Here is a 27,666-nt window from a genome sequence, read left to right on the forward strand (position 1 = left end):
TTATGGCTTGGGAGCTGCCATGTTCATGTGGCCTGTAGGCCTGGGCCTGCTACATGGTGGTGGGGTGTGCATGGCTGTAAGATCCATGTGACCCCCAGTGTTCGGAGCCACAGTGCTCACGTCCATAGGACAAGCAGAGTTTGCCTCATGACAGTAGGGTTTAATGACAGTAGGGTCCTCCAGATCTCCATGGCTCAGGGGACCATCCTGTTCAAGTGACCTGGAAATCTGAGATTGGCCACACTGGGCTTCTCTTCCAGGTGAGCTTCCGTAGTACACAAACGTGGACTTTGTCACTACTCCTCTAATGAGCACGTTTTATGTTTTTTTCCTAACAATACATAGAATGCATGTGTGATATATGAATACATAATAAGGAACATAAAAATGAAATAGATCCATCCTAAAACCATAACTGTTGCCGTACCAGAGGTAGTAATGCAAAAAGCTAAACAGTGGGTACAGGTAGGCCTTGTGTACTTAATTTCATTCAGGCCTTAAAGGTAACTAAAGTAAACCTAGTAAGATAGTTTTAATTGTTAATATGAAATTTAAAAACGTGTGTAGTGATTACTATGTGCTAGGTAGTTTAAAATGTTAACCCATTAAATAATGGCAACTCTGTGGCATAGGTACTGTTATTCCCATTTTACAGATGGGGAAGTTAAAGCACAGAGGCGTGAAGTCACTTGCCTAAGATGTTACAGAGCTTATAAGTTTGCCCCCAGGTGGTTGGGCTCCAGACTCTAAATTCTGATCTCTTATAGGTTCCCCAAAGAAAATTAATATTAATTCAGCCCTATTGGTTCAGACTAACTGGAAAGCCAGCCTAAGTCAGTTATTGAAAACTTCAGATCATGGAAGATCTCTTTGAAATGCTATTTAAATAATTTTAAGTATCACTAATTAAAGCAAATTGAAGTTGAATCCAATTAAGGACCTCAGGAGATTTGTTTTAATGTATAGATATAAATTTACCATTACTATATCAAATATTTGTATATAAAAGGAGGTATAAAATGTTAGATGTTAGTTGAAAGCAGTTTCTTCTTTAAATAAATGCTAAAAAAAGACAGATTGCAAAGTTTAAACATCATACCTGGCTCTTTCCTGAAATACAAAAGGTACAAAGGAGTGGAATCTGAATTAATTAGATTTACTGTATTTATATCCTGGTTGAACCTCTCTAGAAAGGTCAGAGAAAGAAGGAGAATATACATAACTTAAAACACTTTCAATTTCAAGAATAACTGTGGGAAACTACATCTTTGTCTGTGTGTCTATAATAAATTTGATGTGGTACATCTGGTTTGCTGGCTAACGCAAACTTAATGCTATCCAAGCCATAGGATTGTTTTTGCTAGGTCCCTGCAGTGTGGCATGGCTGCATAAGTAAGCTGAAGAAGACTCAACAGACCAAAATTGGGACCATCACTAAAATTGAATATACTCGCAAGGACATTGTGTGTTTATGGTTCCAAGCCTCTTGAATGAAGTTGATTTTTGGAAGAGATGACAGTATTTGTGCAAATCTTTGGGATTTATATATTCTGGCAAAGTATTTATTGGACAGATATAAATACAGAATAATAAAAATGGGTCACATATTTACATTAGATCCTAATGAAGACTTCAAGTTGGATTAAGGAAGCATTTATAGACAGTTGTAGTATAGAATCTTACATCAAGTCCTGATGTCTGTCCCAACCCTTTCTTGTGTAATTAGCTACATATGGAAACATCAATAATGTAAGACACAGCACAATTATATCTAGCCTACCTATGCTCAGCTGAGACTTACATAGCATGAATGGTTATTGGGGTCAACTTCTTTCACTAAGTAACCAAAACGAAACAACAAAGACCCTGGACTTTTAACTTTTCTTTAAGTCACATTTTGCTCCTGTAAGTCCTGATACTCATATCATTCATTCTTTCTCTGTGATGATTATCAGGAGTTTCTTAGGATTAAAAAATATATATTTAGTTATATCAATGAGGGTCTATCAGCACTCTATAATATACATTTGAAGGACAGGAATAAGTATTGATAAACATCTGTATGTCTGTGCTTCATATGTGTTAGTGGTTTAAGCATTGTATTTCTCAGGTGCTCTGTTTATTTAGGTGAGGCAGGTTGGCAAACTATTCCCTTTGCTTTCCCTTGATTTGGCAGCATGTATTGGGAAAAACTTTCGTGTGTGTGTGTGTGTGTGTGTGTGTGTGTGTGTGTGTGTGTGTGTGTGTTTGACATCTTGGTGGTCCATGCTATTGGCTTTAGGAGTGGCTTGACCTAACACAGAGAAGTGAGGAAGGGGGATAATAGAACAGTTGTGATCATGTTAAATTAAACATAGATACTCAAATGTTTTTGATTAAAGCACCAATGGTAAATTGGTAGTAAATACCCAACCAAATTAGAGGTCTTATTTAAATTTCCTTTTAGATAACAAAATTTACTTACGTGGCAACACAGCACGGGGGAAATCATTATATGGTGCTGTATCATTATGCAAACAGTACATGGAACATATTTTTCTTTCTGCTTTGTGAGGTTCATCAGTGTAGCTAGAAGTAGTGTCAAGCAATGACAAAGAAGAAAACCAGTTGCTGACGGTGCTCTACGTCAAGGTGCTCGAGTCCCCCGCCCCAACACAATGGAAAATTCAACAGCTCTAGGTAATGTGCTCACTACTCGGGACAACCACAGCATGGAAATAGAAAATTACATCCACAATAAAAATTTCTGTCAGGCCAAAGGATGGAGAGGAGTGAGAAGGTAGGAATTCCTGACAGGGTGTTTGCTCATGAGCTGTGCCATTTGTGATGCTGTGACTCTCCAGCACAGTTTGAACGTCTCCTCCACATGAAGCTCATTAAAAAATAAACAGTGTGGTTCAAAGCTTTGAAAATTATTAGAAGGGGGAATTTATATTATCCCATCTTGTTTCTTCGTATCTGCTCAATGCAACTATTTTTCTTTCTATTCAAAAAAGAATTCTTATTACTCTCTTGGAAAATCCTGTCAGATCAGTTTTTAAGTAAGCAGCTGCATGGGTTTTCTTTTCTTTTTCTTAGAGAAAGCTATTTTATTCTTTTTCAAAATGTACAGCAGGTAATCAAGAACAATCCTCCTGAGTCCAGTGCTATTTCCTCTCCAGCTCACTGCCCCTCAAGCCAAAACCCGAGTCTGCTTGAATGAATATAGAAAACTCACTTGTCCTTAGTTGGACTAAAGCTAATGGACTGAAGTCCTTGAGGGCAGTGGTTCTCTTGAGCAAATTAGAAACTCTCTTTCCAATCTTTTCTTTTTTTCCAAATTGAGGTGAAAATCATGTAATGTGCCATTAATCATTTTAAAGTGTACAATTCCGTGGCACTTAGTGCATTCACAATGTTGTTGAATCCACCACCTCTCTAGTGTGAAAACTTTCTTGTCAGCCCAGCAGAAAACCCTGTTCCCTTCATTCTCACTTCCTCCTCCCTGCCAAGCACTGGCAACCACTAATCTGCTTTCTGTCTCTATGGATTTGCCTATGTAGGACATCATGTATAAAAGGAATCATACGTAACCTTTTGTGTTTGGCTTGTTTATCTTAGCATAATGTTTTTGAGATTCATCTAAGTTGCAGCATGTGTCAGCACTTCATTCTTTGTGACGGCTGAATAATATTCCATTGTATGTATCTACAACAAATCTTTACCTATTCATCTGTTGATGAGCATTTGGGTTGTTTCCATATGAAGAATGTTCCTATGAACATTAGTATGTAAGTTTCTGTGTGGACATCTGTTATCATTTCTCTGGAGTATATATCTAGGAGTGGCATTGTGGACTTACATGGTAACACTATGTTTAATCGTTTGAGGAACTTTCATACTGTTTTCCAAAGAGGCTACACCATTTTACATTCCCACCAGCAGTGTTTGAGGGTTCCTATTTTTCCAAATCCTCACCAACACTTGTTATTTTCCATTGGTTTTTAATTACAGCCATTAGAGTGGTGTGAAGTGGTTTAGATCTGCATTTCCTTGACCAATGAAGTTGATTATCTTTGCATGTGCTTTTTGGCCATTTGTATATCTTCTTTGGAGAAATGTCTATTGGACTCCGTTACCCATTTCTTAACTGGGTTGTTTATTTTTTGCTGTTGTGGAGTTGTAAGAGTTCTTTGTATATTCTGGATACTAAACCCTTACTAGATATGTGATTTGCAAATATTTTCTTCCCTTCTATAGGGTATTTTTTTACTTTCTTGATAATGTTCCGTGATGCCCAAAAGTGTTTAATTCTTCCATTTTGGTGTTTCTTAAATAGGATAATTATTTTCCTTCTATCCAACCCATTTCTCTAATTTATGTTATCCACCTGGCAACTGGAGACAGACTGATACCTCTACTCTACAAGTGGATTATTGACAGAGTCATGATTTGAAAATATAGTAAGCTATATTAACTGATAAATGCAAAATACTCAATAATATGTATAGTACAACTCCATTGGTAGGAAAAAGGGGGGATAGATGGAAAGATGCTTGTTGTATGTAGTAAATATCTATAAGGATCCACAAGAAACAACTGTGGTTATCTAGGGAGAAGGACCTTCATTTTTCGATTTATATCTCTTTGTATTGTTTGAATTTTATGCAGCAGATATGTATTACCTTAACAAAAAAATTAACTAGGTTTTGATTACCGTCCCCTGTAAGTTCCAGGTGATAATTAGTTTATCAACAAGAAACTTTATGAGTATAGTGATTCTGTTTTTCACACCCACAGAAGACATGGTCAGATAAAATGTTGAGTGTACATATCGGGAAACTGAGAATATTTGAAACTGGGTCTGACCTGTATGAGTTAGAAATTGAGATTGCCATGTAACAGATTTTTTCTCTCCATTACATCTTTAAAAATTGAGGTATTATTGACATGTAACATTGTATTAGTTTTAGGTGTACAAATTCATCATTAGATGTATGTGTATATCGCAAAATGATTACTACAATAAGGTTAGTTAATATGCATCACCTCACATAGCTACATTGTTTTTCTTGTGATGAGAACTTTGAAGATTTACTTTCTTAGCAATTGTTCAAATACACAATACGGTAGTGTTAACAGTAGTCACCATGCTGTGCACTACATCCCCAGGACTTACTTGTCTTATAAATAGAAGTTTATACATTTTGACCCCCTTTACCCATTACACCCACCCCTCACCCCATTCCTCTGGCAACCACCAATCTAATCTCTGTATCTATGAGGTTTCTTGTTTGTTTTTTTTTTTTTTTTGGTTTTTTAGATTTTACATATGAGTGATACCATACAGTATTTATCTTTCTCTGTCTCACTTATTTCACTTAGCACAATGCTCTTAAGATCCATCCATGTTGTCACAAATGGCAGGGTTTCCTTCTTTTTGGTGGCTGAATAATATGTCATTATATATAATATATAAATAAATATAAATGTTTAATATACATATTATATATGCATATATAATTTGTCTACTTTGTTTATCCTTTCAAAAAACCAGCTCTTAGTTTCATTGATATTTTCTCTTGTCTTTTTAGTTTCTATTGCATTTATTTCACTCTGATCTTTGTTATTTCCCTCCTTCTTCTAACTTTAGGTTTAGTTTGTTCTTTTCCTAGTTCCTTGAGGTGTAAAGTTAGGTTATTTGAGTTCTTTATTTCTTTTTTATTAATAGGCATTTATCACTATGAAGTGGACATTTTGAATAGTATAATGCGGTAACTCTGGAAATCAGTTTGTCCCCCATTCCCCAGACATTGCTGTTGTTTTCTATTGAGGGCTGCAGCTGTCCATTTGTCCAGGAGGTACCTCACCCTCTGTTACTACAATGGGCACACCTGCCTCCCACAGCCCATGCCGGTTCATTCTGTTCCGGAGTCCAGCTCCCCGGTAGCCCTGCACAGCGTGCAGTGTCCTCCTCCCCCAGGCTGGGAATATATGTGACTGACCAGCTGCCGTCCATCTCATTTGTCTTCAGTGTCGGTGTCAAGTTTTCAGCCATCTCATACTATTTAGGATGGGGGAATTCCTTCCTTACAAATGGGATGAATATGAGGTGGTCAACAATATGACTGGATAAAGAAAAATACTGTGGTAAATTTATGTATATTAAGTGGCATGTACCCATTTTAAGGGTATACAGTTCAATGAATGTTGACAAATAGCTCACTATTATCGTATTGTATGAATACATCTTAATTCATTGACCTATTCACCTCTTGATGAACGCTTGTTTTTTTCAATTTTTATTACTATGAATGAAGCTGATATGAACACATATGTAAAAGTCTTTTTCTGAATATGTGTTTTCATTTCTGTTATGTAAATACTCAGGGTTGTAATTGTGGTATCAGATGGTATGTATATATTTAAATTTAGAAGAAAATGTTAAACTGGTTCTTAATGCTTTTGTGCTCTTTTACATTCCCACTGTCAGCGTTAGAGATATATTTTAAACATATTCTAATAATCTGTTTTTTGAATGCTTCATTTAATAATATATTTCCATTTCTTACATTGCTGATATATTTGGATATACGTATACCATCATATTTTGTACTTTCTGCTTACCACTTTTTTTCTGATTTTTTTCTGTTCTCTCTCCTTTTATTTGAATTATTGAATTTTCTCACACTCTATTGGTTTGGAAGTTAACTACTACATTTATATTGGTTTAATGATTACGCTTAAATTGTCACTATGCATCATTAGCAAAGACTAAACTTTGGTCAACATCTCTAATCTTGCCCCTGAAGAGACGGACCTTACACTATTTTAACCTTGATTAACCCTATTCCTTATTAAATGTAAGTGTTGCCTAATGTTTTAACTTTACCATGTTTTTATATCCTCAAATTTAGTGATTATCTTTTTTCTTATTTCATATAGTCAATTTTTGTCTATATTTTTTGGTCAGTCCTTGGCCATCTTTTTGCAAGTATTTTTCTTTTTTTTTTTTTACAGTTGGAGACTTCAATGCTCCACTTTCTTTTTCCACCCCCTCCTTCCTCTCACCCCCACCACACTCCAGTTCAAGCCGTTGTTTCTCAGTCTAGGTGTGTAGGACACAGCTCCCTGGCACATGCTGGTATTATGAGCCTTGTGCTCCTTCCCAGCTGAGGCAGTCGGTCGCCAGTCGATGGTGGGCCGCTCACAGCTGCTCACGGTAGCTCTCGCTGGCCGCCAGCCACTCATGGTGGCACACAGCAGCCCGTGGCAGCACACAGCAGCTGGCAGCAGCTCACGCCAACCTCTTGCTGCTCCTGGCAGCCCAGCTCCAGGGAGAGCTGTTGTTCACAATCTTAGCTGTAGAGGGCGCAGCTCACTGGCCCATGTGGGAATCGAACTGGCGACCTCGGTGTTAGGAGCACGGCACTCCAACCACCTGAGCCTCCGGGCAGGCCCTCTTTTTTTTTTTTTTTTCTGTGAAATGTACATACTTTATTACTTCTTAATTTTTTTTTTTTTTTAAATTGGGGAATATGGGGAGCAGTGTGTTTTCCTGGGCCCATCAGCTCCAAGTTGTCCTTCAATCTAATTGTGGAGGGCGCAGCTCAGCTCCAAGTTCAGTGGCCATTTTCAATCTTTAGTTGCAGGGTGCGCAGCCCACCGTCTCATGTGGGACTTGAATCGGCAAACTTGTTGAGAGCTCGCGCTCTAACCAACTGAGTCATCCAGCTGCCCCTCCGGAAGCTCAGTGGCAGCTCTTGTCTTCAATCTAGTTGTGGAGGGTGCAAGTATATCTATGTTTAAGGTAGATGTTTAGCTGAGTGAAAAGTAATTGGTCAGGTTAGTACCCCAGACGTTGGATGGTGTAGTCTTGACCTTAGCAGAGGGTGAGCAGCACCATGTACGTATATGTGGTCTTCCTGAGAGGGTTTGGACAAAGCATGGGTTGATGCATCATGACTATACTCTGCCAACTTTCACTGTTTGGTAACTTCTACTGGAAAGCAGGAGGTAAGGTTTGCCAAGATATGGTGACATGAGAGATTTGAGAAAAATGCAGGTTTGAAATAGCTACTATGGAGACAAGAAGAGAGGAATATCTAGAGAAACAATGAAATATTATCAAATATCAATGAGACTTCATTCAAACTTTGCTTATTTTTCTCCAGCAATCAGATATAGTCCTGGAGATATAGATTGATCCATGTTTGATGTGTTGCCAGTCGGTTGACGTGTTGGAACTGTTGTAAAGAGAATATTGGAATGCAGGCAAGAGATTGCTTAATGTAATGGCCCAAGGGCTCTAAGCTGTATAAGAAAAAAAGTAACTAGCTGTATCTGTGTGGCTGAAGAACAGCAGGAGTACATGATTGAGCCAGTTAGAAGAACAGGAGACTGTAGATATAGAGAATGTGATATTTCAGGAGTTGGGGAGTTTCAGCAGATAACAAGGTGTAGGGTGTGGCTATGGAGTGGTGACTGAAGTAAAATGGAGGTGAATATGATTGGCAATAAGAAGCAAAAGCATCTGAGAGGTTTGAATGCTGAGGGAATCCTTCCTGTCACAGGATCCTTGCTTTGGGAAACGTGCTGATACAAGAAAAGCAAGACATAACCACTAATAAGTTGACTTGAATATGCAATTAACTAAGCCTCATCATCTTCTCTACGGGAGGGATCGATCTCGGTCTTCTTTTTTTCCATATTGAAGTTTATTATGGAAAAGACATCAGAAAATAATATAATTCGTTTACAGTAAGATTTCTTAACGTTGTGTGCTTTTTCTCGTTCTTTCACTTCATCATCCAGGAGTGTGGCCATTCATAATTTGAAGTGAACGATTACAAGAATCTTATTACCGAGTGAACTAAAGTAGTTTGAATGATTATTTTAAATATTCTAGAAAAATTTAATTTTATATGACAATTTTGGGCCACAAGGATAAAACAGAATTTTGTTCATAGCCTCCAGCCTTTACCTCACATTTTTTTCATATCATAGTTAATGAAAGAATTCTATGTATGGACTTTAGAGCGTATATAAAATCATTTAAGAAACTTTAGATGAAAAATTTTCAATTAGGAAGTTTCAAAGTCTCAATTAGTAGTTGTGAAGCTTTAGTTACTAGATACTGAATCATTTTAGACTTAAATAAAGTTTAGCTTTCACATTAGATAATCTTTAGTCCAAAATGGTTTGAGGAACAATAACTGACAATAGCGAAACTCTTTTCAGATAATGAAAATCCTGTCATGAACAGAAGTATTTTTAATTTTTCAGTCAGCAATTTATTTCAACTCTTTAAAAAAATACCAAAAGTCTTATAATTTTTGGCATAATTTTCCAACTATAACCTTAGCCAGCACAGATAAAATTATTTCATAAGAAGTTTTAACATTTGATACTTAAATTTCATTCCTCAGTCATGCACTATATTAAAGAATGTGAACAGATACATAATAGAATTTAGGTTTAATATGAAATACAATTTTAGTTCATTCTTCCTTTCTTCCATCCCTTTCTTTTATACTTGCATTTGTTAATTGCTACAGGAAATTTGGCAGATTTACTCAAGCACTGCACAAGGAACAAATTAACCAACTCGCTGTATTTTGTATACATCACTATATTCATTTTGCTATGCTAATCAAGAAAGGCATGGCACAAAAGGAATAAGGTTTCTCAGGATCTTATATCTGGGGCCTTTTCTCCCCGATTTGAGATTGTCCGCTACCTAGTAAGTATTCTGAAAATTTAGAAGAAATCTAATCTCATTTATGGTATAGTTGATAGTAATCAATTTACAGTTTCCATAGGGGGCTCAAGTTTTCATGTAATTACAAGGTTGGTACCAGCCTGTGGTTATTTATGGCATGTAAACTAAGTGAATCAAAATTTGTTGGATCACACTGAACTGAAAGGTGGCAAACCACGAATATGTGTTTGTCATGAGTCATCTGCTTAATGTAATTCTCTCAACGTTCCAAGTGTACCCTGTAGTCCCCTGTATCAGAAATTACTAATATCCCCACATATAGTAAGATATTCATCATCTATTGTAGAAATGTATTCTCTTCTGGCTATTAATCTTGGTTAAAACCAATGTTTACTTTATTTTAGAGTACAATGGTTAATTAGACTAGGATTTATAATATAATTAGGGCAGGGACTTAGGTTTCCTGGAATGACTCATTTTAGCATGAAAATTTGAAAGATAAAGGAAAGTCCTGTGAGCTTATTGTAGCATCTTATGCTGAAAGATGTTCATAGTTAGAAAAAAAGAACTGTTACTTCAAGAATTTGGCCCTCAAAAAATTTGGTGCTATGTAACACAGATAGAATTTTGACAAATAAAGTAGATTCCTAAATTCCATATATGGGAGAGACAGAGGAATTAGTGATGGCTCTGTATGTTTACAAATAAAAGTCAGTTTGCTTTAGGTCCTTATTGATAACCCAAACTCAGACTCCCTTTATGGTCACCTAAAATTTTAATATCTATGGATGTAAATTGAGGTGGTTTAAGTGATGGGGGTGGGAAGAGAAAAACTGTGAATATTTGTATCATCTTCTAAAGAATTAGTTCAAGTTGTACTGACTCATTGCCTAATTAATGAAATCTTAGGCAAAGAGAAACCTTTTGAGGATTAGCCACTAAAAGAGAATTTTAGGTACTCCACCCTACTGAACTATTGGTAGACAAGACTTGATTTGTGTGCTTTTTTTGTTTAGTTTTGTTTATTTAGAATGTCAGGCTCAGTTCTCTGGCTTTATTATACACATAGAAAAAATGTTATGAGGACAATGTTTTACTTACCCATATGATAATGAAGATGATGGATTCCTACACATATTATTCCATTGAGGTACAGACACAGACTTTGGAAGAACCATGATATGTTAGATCAGCATAGAGATGTTGACAGCAAAACATTTCCATGGTGGTATTTAGTCTGAAATTTGAATGGAGCTAAGCTTTTTTCCTCTTATGAGATCTAGGTGTCCTGGATATAGTTGAAAAGTTACCACACTAGGTATAAAAGTGGGTAAAAATATAGACTAACCAGTGTCTTCTTTTTATTAACTACTCTTAATTTTAGACAAGGAGTAGAGATGCCAATAGTTTTAAAAATAATATTAATGAACATTTAGAACATACACACACACACACATTCTAGTCCTTCTCTTCCTACCATTTTTAAATTTTAATATTAGGTTGGTGCACAAGTAATTGTGGTTTAAAAGTTTAAAAATTGCAAAAACGGCAATTACTTTTGCACCAACCTAACGTATGGAGAAAGTATCAAATTTTCTGGGCTTTAGTTACCTCACCATAAGAAATCTACATAGTAATATGTTGAGTGTTTAAAGACAAGAAGCTTGTAGGGTCCTTTCCAGTTCTATGATCTTTACTTCTATAAATGGCAAAATGGTAGGGGATCTCATTAAAATAGCATTTCTCAGGACCACAAATGTTATCACACCAAAATTTTAGGAAAGTCTATGATACAATTCTGTTGAGCAAGATCATTCTGAAATATCTGTGTTTAATGAGCAATTAACTGAGAGATGGAAGCATGAACTGTGGCTTCTTTACATCTACATAGAAAGTTAATATTTTGGGTAGTGACAATAGAAATAAAATACCAAGGGTTTAAATAATATTTTCACTGACCCTTGTTATTTGCTGTATCCACACCCACAATAATTAACTTTTGTCTTACTTTTCTTAAAATGTTACATCCTCCTTTGTTACTAGACAGAAAATACAAGCATTTGCCCCCTAGGCCCAAGTTATGTGTGTGTGTGTGTGTGTGTGTGTGTGTGTGTATATATATATATATATACACTTATATATATACACACAACTGATTTGCCTGTTTTAAGTGAGCTTATATCATACTTAGGAGCAAGGAAGTTAGTGAATGATTTTGTCCATATCTTTCAGTGAAAGGAATCAGCTGTATTCTGTCACCATGATAATGCCTACAGAGAGACTGATACTTCTGAGTCTATGCCCATTCTGCTGCCATGTAGATACTGTAGCTGATTGGATCAAACTGATGTGTTGAAAAACATTCCATCATGACTCTACCATTTGTAGTGTTGAAATAGCCACAATACCTTTAGAAGTTCAATCAAAAATTAATCAACAAACATCTGATTCAGTGATACATAATCTAGTTGGTGGGCATTCTAATTTTAAAACATATAAGCCTACACGTGCATAATCCAAGTTTAACTAAAATGTTATTTTTTCCACTAGTTGTTTTGGATCTATTAAGCCATTCATTTAACAAACATGTTGAATATTTCACTATGTACCACACATTACGTTAAAGATAAATACGGTATACAAAATACATAAGGGATACAAAAAATAAATAAGATACAATCAATGGTCTTAGTCTAATGGGTAAACCTTCAACTAAACAGACAACTATAAAAACATGGCATTCTGTTGACAGCCTTAATGTATATTGTTCTTTATCATATTTCACTTAAGATATATACCAATTATTAAAACCCAGTCTGATCTCCTGTAAGGTCAAAGTGCATGTTTACTAATTGGGAGAATTCAGTCAACATATTACACAGTTACTGTTAAGCTAATCTAATAACGTTCATTTTAAAAGGTTCTTTAAAAAGACTTTTATTAGAATATAGCTAGTATACAATATTATATCAGTTTCAGGTTTACACCATAGTTATTCAACATTTGTATACCTAAAGAATTGATCACCATAATAAGCCCAGCAACCATTTGACACAGTCCCATGCTGTCACAATATTATTGACTGTATTCCCTATGCTGTACATTACATCCCCATGACATACTTGTTTTATACCTGGAAATTTGGACCTGTTATTCCCCTTCACCTTTTTCTTCCCTTTTTAAGTTTTCCAATCGACATTAAATATTATTTTATATTAATTTCAGGTGTACAGCACAGAGGATAGACATTTGTATAATTTAAGAATTGATCCCCCTGACTAGACTAGTACTCACCTGACACTATACATAGTTAGTACCACATTATTGACCACATTCCCAATGCTTTACATCCCCATGACTATTTTGTAACTACCAATTTGTGCTTCTTAATGCCTTCACCTTTCACCTAGTCCCCCATCACCGCTTCCATCTATCACCCCAATAGATCTAGTACCCATCTGACACCATACGTAGTTATTACAATGTTATTGACTATAGTCCTTATGCTATACCCTACATCCCCATGACTACTGTGTAACAACCAATTTGTACTTTTTAATCCTTTTCACCCGTTTTCACCCATTCCCAACCCCCTCCCATCTGGCAACCATCAAAATGTTCTCTGTATCTTTGAGTTTGTTTCCATTTTGTTTGTTTGTTAATTTTGTTCTTTAGATTCCACATATAAGCGAAACCACAAGGTATTTGTCTTTCTCAGTCTGACATACTTCACTCAGCACAATACCCTCTAGGTCCATCCATGCCACAGCAGATGGCAAGATCTCATTCCCCTCCCTGATGGACCAATATTCTGTTGTATTTATGTAACACCTCCTCTTTATCCATTCTTTCGTCAATGGACACCCAGGCTGCCTCTACTTCTTGGCCATTGTAAACAATACTGCAATGAACATATAGATGCGTACATCCCCTTGAAGTAGCGTTTTAGGTTTCTTTGGATAATTACCCAGAAGTGGGATTACTGGGTCCTTCTTTGTCTCTTGGTATGTCCTTTGTTTTAAGTCTATTTTGTCTGGTATAAGTATTGCTACCACAGCTTTTTATTTTCATTTCCATTTTCATGAAATATCTATTTCCTATCCCTTACTTTCAGTCTGTGTGTGTCTTTCGATTTGAAGTGAGTGTCTTGTAGGCAGCATATATAAAGGTCTTGTTTTCTTATCCATTCAGCCAACCTATCTTTTGTTTGGAGCATTTAATCCATTTACATTTAAAGTAATTTATTATTTATTTATTTTTAATTTTATTGGGGAAGGGAAACAGGACTTTATTGGGGAAGAGTGTGTATTTCCAGGACTTTTTAAAAATTTTTTTATTGGGGAACAAACAGTAGTGTGTTTTTCCCAGGACCTATCAGCTCTATCCAAGTCAAGTTGTTGTCCTTTCAATCATAGTTGTGGAAGGTGCATCCTAGCTCCAGGTCCAGTCGCAGTTGTTAGTTGTAGGGGGCGCAGCCCACCATCCCCCACAGGAGTCGAACTGGCAACCTTTTGGTTGAGAGCCCGCGCTCCAACCAGCTGAGCCATCTGGCCACCTGGGAGCTCAGCAGCAACTCATTGACCCCACTCCAGCTGCGGAGGGTGCAGCTCGCCGGCGCATGTGGGAATCAAACCGGCAGCCCCGCTGACCAGAGCACACGCTCCAACCAACTGAGCCACCCGTCCGCCCCTAAAGTCATTTTTGATAGATGTGTTGTTATTGCCATTTTATTATTCACATTTTTAAAATCTCTTTTCTTTTTTCTTTCTGTCTTAAAGAAGTCCCACTAACATTTCTTATAATAGTGGTTTTGTGGTGAGAAACTCCTTTAGCTTTTTTTTTTTCATTTTTTTTTTGTCTGGGAAGTTCGTTTTCTGTCCTTCAATTCTAAATGATAGTTTTGCAGGGTAGAGTAATCTTGGTTGTAGGTCCTTGCTTTTTATCTCTTTGAATATTTTGTGCCAATGCCTTCTGGCCTTCAAAGTTTCTGTTCAGAAATCAGCTGACAGTCTAATGGGAACTTCCTTGTAGGTCACTAACTGGTTTTCTCTTGCTTCTTTTAGGATCCTCTCTTTGTCTTTAACCTTTGTCATTTTAATTATGCTGTGTCTTGGTGTTGGCCTCTTTGGGCTAATCTTGCTTGGAACTCTGTGCTTCCTGAACTTGTATGTCTATTTCTTTCACCAGATTAGGGAAGTTTTCAGTCATTATTTCTTTAAATTGGTTTACAATTCCTTGCTCTCTCTCTTCTCTTTCTGGTACCCCTGTGATACAAATGTTGTTACGCTTGATGTTGTCTCAGAGGCCCCTTAAACTCTCCTAATTTGGGGGGGAGGGTTCTTTTTTCTTTTTGCTGTTCTGATTGGGTGTTTTCTGCTATCTTATTTTCTAAATTGCTGATTAGATCCTCTGCTTTATCTAATCTACTGTTGATTCCATCTAATGTAATCTTCATTTCAGTTATTGTAATCCTAATTTCTGACTGATTCTTTTTCATTTTTTCTATCTGCATTTTTATGTTTCCTATCTCTTTGTTGAAGTTCTCCCTGAGGTCATTGAGCATCCTTATAACCAGTGTTTGGGACTATGTGTCTGGTAGATTGCTTGTCTCCATTTTGTTTAGTTCTTTTTCTGGAGTTTTGTTCTGTCCTTTCATTTGAAACATGTTTCTTTGTCTCCTCATTTTAACTGCCTCCCTGTGTTTGTTTCTATGTAGGGCTGCTGTGCCTCCCAGGCTTAGTAGAGTAGCCTTATGTAGTAGGTGTCCTGTAGGCCCCAGTGGTGCAGTCTCCCTGGTCACCAGAGCCTGGTTGCATGTGTGGCCCTTGTGTGGGTTGCTTGTGTCCTCCTGTTGTAGTTGAGACTTGATTGCTGTTTACACATCAATAGGAGGGATTGGATCTCAGACTGATTGGTTGTGAGGATTGGCCGTTACTCCAGTGGAGGAGCTGTGGTGCAAGGGCTGACCCTATAGAGCAGGGTTTGCTTTAGCGGAGCTCTGGTGCCTGCCCAGTTTTTCCTTTGGGTGTGTTGTCCTTGGAGGTGGCCAGGTGATGCTCCTGCTGGGTCTGATTCTAGCCACCAGTCCTGCCAGCCCTGGGTCCTCCTTGGAGGGGACCCACAGCATGCCAAGTTCCGCCGCAGTCTGTGCCCTGGTTGGAGCCACCTGGTATGAGCCACAAAGTAATCCACATATGGCCACCACTTGTGCCAGGCTTGGAGGTGCCTCGAGAGGCCAAGCCACGAACCAAGGCCAGCTGCCACTAGTGCCGGACTTAGGGTTGCTCAGCCAGAAGTACAGGACACACTGAAGCCAGATGCTGCTTGTTTGGGTTTTGTGAACCTTTGAGAGATTTTAGAAAAGTCCAAAGCATGAGCCAAGGCAGGCTGTTTATAGGGAAAAGTCACTGGAAGAGGCTTGGGTGTACCCGAAAGTTGTGTGGGGCGTGGTCTCAGGGAATCACTAGGATGGAGCAGAGGAAGGCCATAGCCAGGTTGATGGAGACTGAGGTATGGGGTCTGCCTGTGTCTGAATGAAAGGAGATGGGAGGGCTCAACAAAGGAACAATGGCTTCTAATAGCTCCTTCATGCAGGAGAAAGGTGCCCTTCCAGGCCTCATCCGGAAGCCAGACAATTCAGTTCCTTCCTGCATGTCCCTGGTGCCCCAGGAGCCGCTGCCCCAGTGCTGGAGCTCAGTGCCAGTGATTCCATCGGTGAGTAAGTCCATGTGCAGTCCCTTTAAGAGGAGCACCTGGGAGTGCAGCCTCCCTCTTTCTCACTCGCCACAATCTCTGCTGGTTTTCAGAGCCAGAATTTATGGAGACTTCTCTCCCTAGCCCTGGAACCCTGTGCTGGGGGAGGGGCTGGCAGCCGTTGCTCCTGGCGGGAGGGGGGGACCTCTGCAGCCGAGATATCCCTCCCCATTTTTAATGGTCACACATGGGTATGCGACCAGCCCATTCCTCATTTCTGCCCCTCCTGCCAGTCTCAAGGTGGCTTCTTCTGCACATTCTTAGTTGTAGGGCTCAGTTCAGCTAGATTTCAGGTGATTCTTAATAATGGTTGTTCTGTAGTTTAGTTGTAATTGATGTGGTCCTGAGAGGAGGTGAGCACAGTGTTTACCTACTTCACCATCTTGACCAGAAATCCCCTGATTTTCATTTTTGATACACTTAATAATTCTCTTTTTAAAAATCTTTGCCACTTTTACTACAGTGTAGTGTATTTGATTAATATGGGTACACAGTCTGAGGGAGAAAAGAAAAGGGCTCCTAATCGTATGCCCAGTTCTGCTGAAATTCTGCTTTAAAAGACAGCTAACTAAATGCTTTATTTAAATACAAACAAAACAAGACCTTGTTTTTGTAACTTTCTAAGGTAATTGTGAAGTGGGTTGGCATTTGTTTAAATGTTATTATTGGATCACCAATTTTTGTTTGGGGATAAAATGAAATTATAGGGTTATAGTTCTATGAAATCATGGCAGAATGCGTATTTGGCATTTCATGTATGTTGCAAAAGTGAGGTAATGATTCATTTGAAAGATTTAAATACTGTTTCTTGCTTGATATAACTCTGACTCCCAGATGTATCAGTTGCATATAATAAAGTCAAACCACCCATTTGGAAAAGTGAACAACGGGATCCAAGTCAATGAGTTTAATGTCAGGCTTACTTTTCACCTATAGAGATTATATCCAGCAGTGGAGACAGAACCTTTTTAATTAAACAAGATTTCCTCTGCCTAGTCTCTATTACTAATTATCTTTGTACTTTAGAGTAGGGTTCAGGCTCTTCACTTAAAGATGCCTCTTTGGATCATTTTAGTCTTTAAGATTAAGGGTTCCCCCCCAACCCTAAGAACTTATTATTCTATAAATGAGGTATTTACGTTAATATTTATATAGCATTTACCAGGAAAAATCCATTTACAGAGTCAAAGTCTGTTGAAAATACAAGGAGAACCCTAGGACCACCATACTATCACATGGTGACATTCCTCAGATAAATACTTCTTGCTGGAGGTATTGGCTAGGCCTTCATGCTCTTTTCCAAAATTAAGTAATCCTAAGAGGACAGCCCTCCCTAGTATGACTCATCTTTAGAAATGTTTGTTTTCTACATACTTACTAATCAATTTCATTTGTTTTTAGAGATAGACATTTAATAAAACCAGGAAAACAATTTCTTCAAACTTATCATAATCAGGATTCACATCAGTAGTTTTACTAGATTAATTTTCTTGGCTAATGATAAATATAATTCCCTTCAGTGTACAATACAATGGGAATAATTAAGGGATCAAAGTTTCTTTGAATTAAGTATTTCAACCTCAGGGTTAACAAAGTCCCTAGATATTTAATCTTAACCAAATAATTTTTAAATACAAAATGAAACTATCACCCTATGATATTGGAAATGATGAAGTCTTGATCTAATTAATTTCATATTCATTATTCTGTACTTAAAAGATGTTTTTGGCAGCACCGAAGTTGGAAGATAAATTTCTGTGATGAAAAAGTGTGTATATGTCAAAAGCTTTGTAGATCATAGAATTCTTCAGCTTTCCGATAATCCTTGTACTGGAACAATTAGTAAGTGAGTGAAGCCACTGAATTAAGATAAAAATGAAATGGCTGCCTTATTATAACTGCAATCTGAAGAAATCACAATGCTTCAATAAACCTCTCAGTACAGCCCCGCTGAAATGAGATGGATTACTAAGCCTGCTCAGAGAAATACTGGATGGCTGAACTGCCATTACGTGCTCTAGCCATGTCAGATAACGTCTGTTACCTGCTTCTCAGAGTAACATTTCCTTAGGTAACATCTGATCTCTTCACACTTTGATATTCATGTGTTTCACTTGACTGACAACTGTTTCTCTTCATCTTTAATTAAGCTGACAAGAAGAAATACACACACACATTAGTTTTCCTTAATATTTGTAATAATAGAAGTTTTAGGAGAAGAATAAAACATAATGCATAACATGTTTTTCTGCTGTGGATTGAATTGTGTACACTCCAAATTCATATGTTGAAGCCTTAGCCCCCAGTGTGATGGTATTTCAAGAGAGGCCCTTTGGGAGATGATTAGGTTTAGATGAGATCACAGGTTGGGGCCTTCACGGGGGATTAGTGCCCTTAAGAGGAGACACCACAGAGCTTGTTTGCAGTCTCTGCCCCCATCCCCTTCTCTGCCATGTACATAAAGACACATTGAGATGGTGGCTGTCCGCAAGCCAGGAACAGAGCTCTCTACAGAACCTGACCATACTGGCACCTTCAACCTGGACTTCCAGCCTCCAGAACTGTGAGAAAATGAATTTGTATTGTTTAAGCCACTAAGATTGTGTATTTTGTCATGGCAGCTGGAGCTAATACTTTTTCATGTAGGCACACATTTTATTTGTATCAGAATTGAGACATACAGGTAAAGTACAAAAACAAAAAGGAGGAAACATATTGTTTTTAATAAGGAAATGTTGTGAACAAATTTGGCATTTAGTGTGCTGTTTTGAATTCTCAAACTCTCAAGGTTCTGACCATTTGGGAACTTACGTCCCAGAGCTGTCCTTTGTTCAGAGCTTTGGCGGTCTTACTTTTCTAGTGTTCTTGTCTTCCATCTTCCCCTTTTCCTCTCAAAAACGTATTCAGTGTTAACTCTCCCAAGTTGTCATCTCTATCTGAAACATTTCACTCTTCTCCACCAAGAGCCTGCTGACTTCATAAGTTCTCTACATCCTGTAACCAAGAGAAGTCGGTGAGTCCAGGAAGTCTTTTTAAATTGGTAAAAAACAAATCAATAAATCCTTTTGATCATAGCACTTTACTATATACACATTTGTTTTTTACTCTTGCATTTCACTTGAGAGCCTATTTAAGGCAATGTCCATTTCATAATTTTGTTAAGGTATATGTTTGATTAATGTCCCTGAGACCTGCTTATCTCACAACAGGGGAAACGATCAGTTTTGAATTGGAGAACATCTATCCCTGTCTCCACTCCACTTCCCCTACATCTGGCCAACAGCTGTTTCATCCAATATCTGGACAATTTGTTGTCTCACTAGCATATTATTATTTTTTTTGCATCATTAATATTTTGAAATGAATTTATTTTTCATGGCATTGTTTTTCATCAGAGACATGGCCTTATAATGTTAAGTCATAAATATCATCAATCTGTTTTACCTATTTGATAGTAGATTAGACAGGTGTTCCCTAAATTATTTGTGAAAAGAAACTGGTGATGATCAGGAAATTTCTGGCACAATACTGTGAAGAAGTATGCCTTTCGTATTTTACTCTAAAGCATTTTCTGATGCATAGAACATCATTAATAGTAGCATAATGTTCAAACAAGAGCAACTTCATATTTTATGTCCTTGTTCGAAAGACTTACTTTCCCCCACAGTACGCACATACTTAACATACTCATCTTATGCAACCAAACTAGGAAAAAGTTTTTTTGACATGGCTATACAAAAAGTAAATGCTGTATTAATATAAAAAATATGGAGTGATATCAGCAAAAATTGCAGAGTGAGGGACACCAAATTCCACTCCTCTTAACAGGCGTAAAAATAATCGGCAAAGGTGGTCAGAATCAGCTTTTGCAGTATTGTGGAAATTAGCCAAAAGTTTACCACAATCTAGTGAACACTTATTCAAGAAAATTGGTGGATTTTAAATAATAACAGTAAACTTTGTGGAATTTTAACTTACCCTAGTCTCATCCTTTGCTCCTAAGCTCAGCAATAGCTGTGGAAATAACAGCCCACATTTTTGCTATCTGAGGGAGCAGAACAGACCTCATTCAGAAGAACTGTAATTATTTCTTCTGACCTGTCTGACGACTCCCTAAAAGACTGGCTCAAAAGACTTGCCTTTATTTCCCCTTAATTCAGAATTGGCCTAGTTCTAAAAGTGCTTCCCAGGGGCATTTGTTGAAAATATTTACAGGTTGATGTGTTAGTTGTTTCTGTCAGAGGCCGTATATAAGAGTTGGGAAAAGCAATAGACTAATCAGAATTCTTGGGAGGAAACACTGGGGAATGAGAAATCTTTAATGTCTTTGAAAAGCTCCAGTCCAGTGTATTCCTGAGAATCTAGAATTCCGTGCACATGGCAAAGGCTGTTCACATGCTAAGGAAAGACCTGAACCCCAAAATGTGACTGTATTTGGAGATAATGTCTTTAAATAGAGGGCTAATTTAAAATGAGGTCTTTACGGAGAGCCCTAATCCAATCTGACTCTTGTCCTTATAGGAAGAGGAAATTTGGACACATGGATATAGGGACACATGAACACAGAGAAAAGACCATGTGAGGATACAAAGAGAAGGTAGCCATCTGCAAAGCCACAGAAAGAGGCCACAGAAAGAGAAACCAAACCAGTCAACGTTGTGGTCTTAGAATTCTGGCTTCTCCAGAACTGTGAGAAAATTCATTTCTATTGTGTAAACCACATACTGTGCGATATTTTCCTAGGGCAGAATTGAAAGCTAGTGTAGAAAGGAAGAAGTAAAGCTACTTGCAGATGAGAAGAACTAGAAATTAAAACCACGATGAGAAACTCCTTCATATCACTAGGACGGCTGTGATGAGGAAAAATGGATACAAGTGTTGGTGATGATATGCGAAATCAGAGCCCTTATACATTTTTGAAGGGAATGCGAAATGGTGCTGACATTGTGGAAAGCAACTTGGTTGCTCCTCAAAATGTTAAACACAGAATTATCATATGACTCAGCAGTTTTACTTCTAGGTATATACATGAGAGACTTGAAAATATGTTCACACAAAAACTTGTACACCTACACTCATATAAGCATTATTTATTGTAGCTCAAAAGTGGAATCAACCCAAATGTCCATTAGCTGATAAATGGATAAAGCAATGTGGTATATCCATATGATGGAATAGTGTTTAGCCATAAAAAGAAATGAAGTATTATTATATGCTATGACGTGAATGAACCTTGAAAGCATTATGTTAAATGAAAGAAGGCTGGCACAAAAGGCCACATATTGTATTATTCCATGTATATGAAATGTCCATATAAATCTGCATAGATACTGAAAGTTAATTAGTGGTTGCCTTGGGAAAGAGGGCAGAGGGAATTCGGGACTAACTGCTGATAGTTATAGGGATTCTTCTAGTGTTGATGAAAATGTTCTGGCATTAGTGTGATGAATTAGTCATGGCTGCACAGCAATATAGTAAAAACCCCTGAAGTGTACACTTTAAAATGGTGAATTTTGTTCTATGTGAATCATATTTCAGTAAAATATATGGAAAAGCACAAAAGTAAAAGATGAAATAAAACAATTTGTAACCTCATAACCTTAGTATACACACTGCTACACTGCTAATATATAGATGTATTATTATATGATCTCTCTCTCTCTTGCTCCATATATATATATATATATATATATATATATATATATATATATATGGAAATATATATTAAAACATATATAAAAAAGAAAAAAATATATATTTTTCCATGCATAAAAATAAAAAGAGCACATCATTGTAAATATGTTATTTACACAATTTTTAAATGCTGCCTTTTTACTTAACAATGATGCATAAATATTTTTCATGTTACCACACACACACTTGTTATTAACATTTTAAATCATCCAATTTTATCAAATGAATCAGTCATAATTTAAGTAAACATTTTTCTATTTTGAAACTTTTAGGTGATAGCTGAATTTTTATAATTGTACATAATACTATGATGAGCTTTTTCCTTAAAATAGAATTCAAGAAGTAAATTGGCACATTAAAACCCCTTGAAAGCTTTTGTTTCAAACTTGTGAATTATTTCATAAAATGGTGTATAAATTTATACTATTGCCAGAAAAGTGCCCGTTTATACATTTATCAGCAATTTGTGCTATCAGCATAAGAAAAAAAAAGCTTTGCTAATTTATAAATAAAGCAAAGTATGCTTTTATTTCATACAATTCTTCCTTAGAGAAATTGAACATTTTTTAATCTAGTTGACTGAGTTTTCTATTAGTGGGTCTGTTCATGTGCTTTGTAAAATATAATAGTATTTCTTAATTTTAGGAATTTCTATCATAATTCTATCTCTGCTTCTTCTTACAAAAATGTGGATACTGTTTTCCATTATGCTATATCCAAAATACAGAAGCATTCTTTTAAGGACTTGAAGCTGCCTGCAAATAGTTGTGTTTGGATTAGAATTTAGAGGGCAGAAGAAAAATGTTATTGCTGAAAGTGAGAAACTTTGTTTTTAAGGTTCACCAATGACCCTCTAAATGCCAATTGAAAAGGGAAATTTGTAAAACAGAAAATTGAATATGTAAAATTAATAAAATAAATTCAAGGGTGAATATTTGGGGTGAGAGGAGGATACATACCTCCCTGGAGACTCTAATTAAGAAGAACAAAAGACAAAGCAAAGAAAAAAGCAAAAGAAAGAAAATGAGACACAGAGAGGTTGTTGAAAATAACAGATTTTTATGTATAATTGTTTGCTAATCGATTTGAAAACTCAAGGTATTGGTCCTCTGGGAAAACTCAAATGGCTAAAATTATCTCAGGATATAGAAAAATGAAGAGAACCAGTGACTCTGGAAGAAACTAGAAGAGTTGTTAAAGAATTAGCTCTAAAACAATCTCTCTTTACCCAGATAGTTTTATATTAGAATTTCTTTAGTACTTTAGGTACAAATAAATTATTTTCTATAGAAACTGTTCCAGAGCCTAGAATAAAAGGGAAAACTTCTCTTTTCATATCACTGAGTTTCCCTGAAAATAAGACCTAGCTGGACAATCAGCTCTAATGTGTCTTTTGGAGCAAAAATTAATATAAGACCCAGTATTATATTATATTATATCATATTATATCATATTATATTATATTTACTACAAAATAACACCAGGCCTTATATTAATTTTTGCTCCAAAAGACACATTAGAGCTCATTGTCCGGTTAGGTCTTATTTTCGGGAAAACACGGCATTAATATAGTGTAATTCTGATGAAACCCAACAAAAATAGCACAAAAAAAGTAAATAGATTGATATGTCTTCTAAGTATTGATGCAAATAATTCTTTATACAATGCTCTTAAAAATGTAGGAACAAACTGGAAAATGACATATCATTAATGAATATAATTTATTCCATGAATGCAAAGGTAGTTGAATATTCAGTAATGAAATAATTAGCTACATGAATAGATTTTGAGACAAAATATTTAATCATCAAAAGATAGTCAATGTAGTCCAATATTCATTCATGATTAAAAGGCTAAGAATAAGAGAGGTATAAAAATATTCTCTTAATATAATAAAGAAAAACTATTTAAACCGCAAGTCATATTATACTCAATACTTAAATCCCAAAGGCATTTTTGTTAATATTAGAAAAAAGTTTTAAGCAGTTTGTTAATAACAGCTGACCAACCAACCAAACAACCCCCAAAATAAGAGGAATAAATTACGCAAAAGGGGAGATAAAAGCTTGCTTATATGAAGATTGGTAATGTAAATATCAGTCTTCAGTCTTAACTGAAAAATAATTGAAACTGAAAAGAGTTTGTTGAAGTAGACTAGAAACCAGTAAACTTCTTTCATAAAGGACCAGCCAATAAATATTTTAGGCTTTGAGGACCATAGAGACCCTATGGTCCTCAAAGCCTAAAATAGTCTCTACTACTCAATTCTGTTGTAGTGCGAAAACACCCATAGACAATATATAAATGAATGAGCCTGGCTGTGTGCTAATAAAACTTTACTGACAAGAACACACTTCAGGTCAGATTTGGCTCAAGGGACATAGTTTCCTGCTCCTTGAAAAAGACAGTTGAATTCTAATTTTGATATCAGTCAGAAATTATATTATTAATCAGATATCACATCAGGGAAATAATGCCATTTATCAATAGCAACAAAATAAAAATGCACAAGCCTAAACTTAACAGGAATGTGCAAGACCAATATGGCAAAAATTATAAAAGTGTATTTAGGAGCAGAAAGGGCCACATGAAAATTGAATGAAAACCCTATATGTTGGAATGATGCAAATTCTCTCCAAATACATCGTTGCTTTCTTTTTTCTTTTTATTTTAATTAAAATTCATTGGGGTGACAATGGTTAGTAAAATTACGTAGGTTTCAAGTGTATAATTCTGTAGTACATCATCTGTCTATCACATTATGTGTTCACTACCCAGAGTCAGTTCTCCTTCCATTACCATATATACTCCCCTCCCCGCTTACCCTCTGGTAACCACTAACCATTGTCTGTGTCTATGAGTTTTTGTTTCTTTGTCTTGTTCCTTTGTTGCTTTCAGTTTTATATCCCACATATCAGTGAAATCATGTGGTTCTCAAATTTTTCCTGTGTGACTTATTTCACTTAGAATAATAATCTCAAGATCCATCCATTTTTTCACAAATGACACTTAATAAAATGGGTATAGAAGGAAAATACCTTAACATAATAAAGGCCATATTTGACAAACCCTCAGCTAATATAATTAATGGTGAAAAACTGGAGCCCTTCATTCTATGTTCAGGAACACGACAGGGCTATTCCCTATCACCACTGCTTTTCAACATAGTATTGGAAGTCCTAGCCAGAGCAAGAGAAAGAAATAAAAGGCATCCAAATTGGGAATAAAGAAATTTAATGGTCATTTTTTGCAGATGACATGATGCTATATATAGAAAACACTAAAGACTCCACAAAAAAGCTATTAGAAACAATAAACTAATACAGTAAAGTTGCTGGCTACAAAATCAACGTACAAAGGCCATTGCATTCCTGTATACTAACAGTGAAATATCAGAAAAATAAATAAATCATCATCAACAACAACAACAATTCCTTTTGCAATTGCAACGAAAAGAATAAAATACCTAGGAATAAACCTAACCAAGCAGTCGGAGGACCTGTACACTGAAAACTATAAGACATTTTTAAAAGAAATTGAAGGAGACACAAAGAAATGGAAAGACATTCCGTGTTCGTGGATTGGAAGAATCATTTTCAAGAAATCTCAACTGGATTATTTTCTCTTTGACATGACAGGTAGTCTAAAGATCAATGGGGGAAAAAAATTAACTACAAAGGATTGCAAATAATTTCTGCCAAAAAAAATGAGAGCTTGGCATAGGCACAGAGTGTAACTTTTTTGATGCTTTGGCTGTAAATAACTGAAAATTAGTCTTAAAATGGTTTAAACAGTAAGAAAATGTATTGGTTCATCTAATTGGAAATTTAGAGGTAGGTTGGGTTCAGCTATGACTTACTAGTCTTTCCAGCTCAGTCCTCTGAGATTCTTTGAGTGGTTTTCAACTGGGAATGATTTTGCCTCCCAGAGAACATTTGTTAATGTCTGGAGACAGTTTTGGTTGTTGCAGCTGGGTGCAGGGAGGAGAGTGCCACTGGCATCGAGTGGGAAGAGGCCAGCAATGCTGTTAAACATCCTACTATGTACAGCCCCCCCACAGTAAAGAATTATCCAGCCAAAAAAATGTCAATATTATTGAAACTGAGAAACCCTGCCCAAAGCTGTGTCCTTCTCTGAGAGTTGTATTTATTGACATAATAACATCCAGAGGAAAAAAAAAAAACAACCACTTTTCCTGGGGTATTTGCCTAATAGGAAGGAAATTTGCTAGTCTCATAAAATGAGTTTGGAAACTTTCTATTTGTTTTATAAACTGAAACTTGTATGAAAAATTTATCTGTTTCTTGAAGTAACCATAGTGTTTTGTCTTCTTAGTGAATTGGTCCTGTAACGTATATGAGATAACCCTGATTTTACGTTTTAATGTGCTTTGCTTTGAATCTATTTTGTCTGATATTATTATTACTCTACCAGTTTTCTTTCTATTAATATTTCCCTGGAATACCTTTTGTTATCCTTTTATATTCAACATATCACTTTGTCTTAGGTGTGGGCCTTATAAATAGCATATTGGTTTATATTTAAAACTCCAAACTCAAGTCTGTCTCCTAATAGGAAAGTTTAGTTACTTGACATTTATTATAATTAATAGAAAATTTGGATGTATTTCAGCCATCGTATCTTTTGTGGTATGTATTCTCAGTGTACAATGATTTTCTTTGTATTTTGTTTTCTCTTTTTTTTCCTTTGTTATTTTTTTTCTTTACGGTCTTTTTTGAATCAATAGTTTTCTCTGTTGATTTTTTCCTATTTTTTGAAGGTCCATATTCTATTTCTATTTATTCCTTTTTTTTGCTAAATTTTATTTATTTATTTCTGTAAAAAGTTTTATTGTTTCCATTTGGTCCACGGCATGGGAGAGGGCTCCAGAGTGTCTAAACGGCTGCCTAGTGGTTGCAGGCAGAGGCTCAGGGAGAAGCCCAACTCCAGGGGGATGCAGTGGGGCCCCTGAAAGGCCTCTGGGCTCCAAAGGTTCCCAGTTGTGTTTGAGGGCGAGCCTTTCGAAGAGATACTGGCCAAGCGTGGCCTACGGGCTGGCCAGTCTGCGGAGGTTAGTCACGTGGTCACCCATCTTCTTGATAAGTTTCACCTCCTCATCCAGGAAGTGGTTCTCCAGGAAGTCACAGACATGGGGGTCTGTGGGGGCAGACCCAGGACGTGCAAATCCAAAAGGTCCTGGTTCAGGTTCTTCTCCATGATCACGGCAGCTTCCATGGCATCTTCAGTTTTACCCCACTCATCTTGGGAAGGTTTCTGCAGGTCCTGGAAGAAGGCAGGGCTGCCGCGCTGGTTTTGCATCTTCAGGAGACACTCGGCACCCTTCTGCTTCTTGGCCAACTCGTGGAAGAAGTGGCTCACGCCCTCCAGAGCCACATTGTCATGGCTAAATAGAAGCCCTGAGAGAGGTAAGCATAGGAGGCCCGCAGATACAGATTGACCAGGCGGTTGACTGCGGCCTCCATCTTGGTGGTATAATTCTGATGAATTTGGGAGCTCAT

The 27,666-nt window shown here is 36.7% G+C and overlaps 1 pseudogene; it reads right to left on the bottom strand.

The window, feature by feature from the left end:
- Positions 1–27,666, bottom strand: LOC117011792 (ferritin light chain-like; annotated as a pseudogene).

The sequence above is a fragment of the Rhinolophus ferrumequinum genome, chromosome X (genome assembly GCF_004115265.2).
Source record: "Rhinolophus ferrumequinum isolate MPI-CBG mRhiFer1 chromosome X, mRhiFer1_v1.p, whole genome shotgun sequence".
Taxonomy (NCBI): Eukaryota; Metazoa; Chordata; class Mammalia; order Chiroptera; family Rhinolophidae; genus Rhinolophus; species Rhinolophus ferrumequinum.